This window comes from Lolium perenne, chromosome 7, assembly GCF_019359855.2.
Source record: "Lolium perenne isolate Kyuss_39 chromosome 7, Kyuss_2.0, whole genome shotgun sequence".
Taxonomy (NCBI): Eukaryota; Viridiplantae; Streptophyta; class Magnoliopsida; order Poales; family Poaceae; genus Lolium; species Lolium perenne.
The window spans coordinates 232479234-232483842 of record NC_067250.2 but is presented as its reverse complement, the minus strand read 5'-3'; the positions used below and the strand labels follow the sequence as shown (position 1 = coordinate 232483842).

At 39.1% G+C, this 4609-nt stretch overlaps 1 long non-coding RNA gene across 1 annotated transcript; it reads left to right on the top strand.

Moving 5' to 3' along the window:
- Positions 1–1911: 1911 nt before the first annotated feature.
- LOC127313937 (uncharacterized) lies at positions 1912–3924 on the top strand. Its single transcript, XR_007859251.2, has 5 exons — positions 1912–2264; positions 2354–2450; positions 2538–2692; positions 3577–3650; positions 3817–3924. It is a non-coding gene; the product is annotated as an uncharacterized lncRNA (long non-coding RNA).
- The last annotated feature ends 685 nt before the right edge of the window (positions 3925–4609 follow it).

Sequence of the window (4609 nt, the reverse complement as noted above, 5' to 3'; positions counted from 1 at the left end):
ACAGTCTTGAACCTCCGCCAGGATCGTGAAGAAGCTACAGATCCAACACCTGCATGGGGTAGTCAACCTCTTCATGAAGCTCGCCATCGGCCGAAATCCAACATGTCTCCCAGAAGATGAAGCAAACGGCTTTCTCTACAACGGCACGTCTACAGAAGAATGGAGTCTGACTTTGGTTAAACTTTATAACCCCTCTAGTTCTACACCCAGTAATCTCGGGACGAGATTATTTTAAGGGTGGAAGATCTGTAACACCCCAACTTTTTCAACCTTGATTAGTTGTCCTTATTTCAAAAATCAGGGGGAACAAAAACTTTTTCTATAGACTAATTAAGGTGAATTGCCTTGATCTGTTTGCTATGATGAATTGCCTTGATCTGTTGGTAGATGAATTGTCTTGATTTGCTTGTTGAATTTTGTCTTGAGCTACCTCATAGAACGACACCCCTAGTGGTTAAACAAGCAACTCACCAAATAAAACACATGTGTGGCTTAGGAAGAATTGTTTTCCTTCTTACTACATCAAACCTCTCTCCTGATGACAACATGGGTGTGCCATCTTGATTTTTCTCTTTGTGGTACAAGATAGCTCAATCATCCTTAATTCACAACTTGGTGATCTCAATGCATGGATCTCATCTGTGCATCTCCCTCTACAATTTCCACATCCTGCATGTCTCATTCTACCCTTGCATCACATATATTCAACTTGATCTTATACCCTATCCAATGATTCAACTCTAGATCACTTCCTTCACTTTTACCTCTTGTTTTTATTCAAGTTTAATCTTCACAAAACCAAGAGTGGGAATGATGGATACATTTTGTAGCCACCATCTACCCTTGAGAACACTCCTCCCTAAATTAGTTTCCCTCCTCAAAAATCCTACAGTTTTCCTTCTCTAGTTTTGATCACAAAACTACTTCTAGTTTTATTAAAACTTTCCAAGATTTCTCTTCAAAGAAAACAAGGAACTGAAATGGGTTTTGTTTTTCATCCCATTTCTACCAAGTATTGATTTATAAAACATTATTTCTATTTTGCTTTGTTTTAACAAAAAGCTTGTTTATGGTACCTATACCATTTCTTGTTTTCCCCTTGCTTATTTTTACCTTTGAGAAAAACTCTACATTACTTGAGAAAGTAAGTAGAATATTTTGAACCCCTATGTTCCAACTAGTTTTATCTTAACACTTTCAAACTTCATTCCACTTGAGTTCATTCCCAATTGTCCCTAGACAATTGAGGTGGTTTAAATACTTTTCAAACAAGATCTATTTCAAATGACAACTCTTGCACATCTTATGCACATCTCTGATCTACCACATTGTATCCCCTCCATCCTCCAATTCTGTATCAAATGGATGATCATTTGATACTTTCAACTCACTCCCTATTGACCTCTCATTTGTAGAGCAATTTATATTCTTTTCCATCATTACCTTGACCTCATGAATTCATGATTTAAGTCCCCATATTCTTCATTGTGAGTATATGGTTACTTCACTCACCATCTCTCTTAATCTTGCTCTACCATTGTCTCAACCACCATCACCACCATCATCTCTTGGCCAATTTGATAATTTGATCAAGTACTTTATTCTCCAACATTTGCCACCAATGTTTATTATCACCTCTCTCCCAAATTTTAATACATCATCAAACCATTTTTTAGCTAAACCTCCCAACACTCAACATTGGTCGACACTCATGAAGTGGCATTGCACCTTGCTTGTCCACTTGTATTGTCAACAAGTAGCCGGCCATGCCAAGCTCTTGGCATGCATGAGCTGAAATTTCTTCATCTCCACTTTCTTCTCTTGCAAGCCTTGCCTCCCAACTACCCCAACAATTAAATGGGCAGCCACCCATCCTAGCCAATCAAAAAGGAGGCAGCCACCACTCTCTCCCTCTATAAAGCTCACTTGGCCGGCCACTCCACCTCCCTTTGCTCTCATTTTTCACTCCCCACTCCTTCCTCCACTCACTCCCATCCCTCTCCTACCTCTTCTCCACGAGCTGCTGCTCCCCCTTGCTCACATGGCCGGCCATGGCCATGAAGATCCACCAAGATGAAGCTCCCCTCCTCCCTCAAGCTTCCCCTCACCATGAGAGCATCCCTCTCCTTCTTCTCCCCAACCCTAGATGGATTTCTCTCCTCTTCCTCTTCCTCCATTGCTAAGATTAGATCTTGATGCAGGTGCATGTTGGTCCAAGCATGGAGAAGCTTGAGCTATCCTCAGATCTGAAGTTCTTGAGCAAAGTTCGTCCAAATCCTTGCAGTAATTTCTGCTATCTTGCTGTTTCAGATTCTGGTACGAACTTGTAAAATCCACCAAATCTCATGCGCAGATCCAAATCGAGTGATTCAAAGTTCCGCAGATAGATACGGAAAAGATCTACAACTTGGCGTTGGTCTCATCCTCAAATTCGTTACGGATTGTCCGTGGTAAATAAAGTTCTGTAAACATGCAGGTTCACTGTTTGTTAGATTTGTTCCGTTTTACGAAACCTTTTTGAGCAAACTCAACTGTAGGTGAAAGCCCTCTTCAATACCTTCATTTTGGCGGTGGTTTCACCTCGATTGACCTCCTGAAACTGAAATGGTTCACAGGTCAAGATCTGGTCAGATCTGACTTTGTCGAATTAAACCAGGAGCATGGGAATGAATTTTTGAATGAAACCAATTGGGTAAGAACCAGCTTTTCAATACCTTTCAGATGCAGCTGACCTCATATTTTTATGAGTTATGTAAGATTTTGGGTGAATTAAACTTGTTATGTGTGTTCTGCAGACATGGCTGTTAGCTTTCAAATCACCAAAAATTCATTTTTGAACCTAATTGAGTGATTCCAATTCTGTAGGATTACTGAATGTTTTCTTAATCTTCTCAAACAAGTTTCACACCTTTACCTATTCTGTAACTCCAGAGAGAAAGCAAATGGTACAAACATGCAGTAACCTTGTCAATCCATTTGTGAGAGTTTCAGAAACAATTTGAACCCAAATCCAATTGTGTATGCATCTCTGTTTAATTATCTTTCGAATGCCAGTGGTCTCATATTTTTAGGATTTTTCTACGATTTACGGCTTACAGATCTTGTTTTCTGTACAGTCAGATTCAAAGAAATTCCTAAAATTGTAGGTTTAATATTTTTGGGTGATTCCAATTGTGTTAGTCTTGTATTAGTACTGGCCATCTAGGAAAAATATTATTAGTCTCTGTTCATACATTTCTGTTGCTGTTAGTAATGTATATGTGTGACATGCATTGTTGAAGCAAAACTTTTCGGTTTATTTAAAACCCTTGACCAATTCTTTTTAGTAGAGATGGGCAACCTTTGTTTTATTCTTGCAAAACAAAACCTCTGCAACTTAACATTAGCCCTATTGTTTGGTTTAAGTTTTCAAACGGTGTGGCATATCATTTACTTCCTATTCTTGTGTAGTGTTTTGTAAGCCTTATAAAATGGAGATGATGACTTCCCGCTTTTCCAAAAATGTTTCGAATTATATATTAAATGTTTGGGATGCCAAACTAATGCACTTGTCCTCTTTATGATGTTATCTACCAGGGGATACTTAGTTGTGCCATGGTGATACCGAGAGAGGCAATTGCTAAGTCGTGGCACTCTCATACCTCTACTAGGTAAATAAATGGGGTTTTCTAAATTAAAACTCTTGAAGTTGTTTTGTGATATCTATAAGTCCTTAGTATGTTATCCCTTGGCTGCATGGTTAGTTGTTGATTGTTGAATGTTGTCTTGTTGGTGCAATGTGATTGATTGTGTTCCTTTTATATTTTCCGGCGATAGATGCAAACAATTCCGGAGAAGAAGAAGAAGTGGAATCGGACGAGGATTTTATTTATGTTGTTGGGATTGTTATATTGATGGAGTTGAAGAAGTCCAGGGACAAATAAGCCAAGGCAAGCCATCTATTGATCTCTGATTGTGATGTCTCCTTTTGATGTCACTTCGGTTGCTACTCTTAGCCTCTTGATCATTTGTGTGTTTATCTCCTTATTTTTGTCATGCATGCTTGATCTCAAGCATGGTAATCGTAGTGGTTCTACCTTATGGTCGTCATAGTAAGTGTTGTGATGCATGCTGATTATGGCCATGCTATCCTATTTGGTCAACATGCATGCTTATCCTAAGCCATGCTAACTCTCTCTTGACAACTCACGCTATACTCCTTTGTTGGTATAGTGGTAGTCACTTCATGAACTAGGTATACTCTCAAATTGAGAGGGGTATGTCTAACCACCTTATGTATGTCAAATATTGTTGATCACCATCACTTCCATTAGTGTTGGTTGGGTTAGCACCACAAATCTGAAAGTATTTCCCCTCTTATGTTGTCAACATACATGCTTACCTTAAGCAAGTATGACTTTTTTTTGATTCCACCATACCCACTACTTATTGGCATGATGACTATCATCACGGCCATATGGTGTCTTAGTTCCATCATGAAACTTTAGGTTGGGAACCCCTCAAGGTTTACCTTGTTGTAAAAGTTTTGAGAAAAACCTTGGGTGAGTCGACCTTACCCGAGTGTATGGTTTATGAAAGGAAAGGATCTTGACAAAGATGGTTGGAAAGA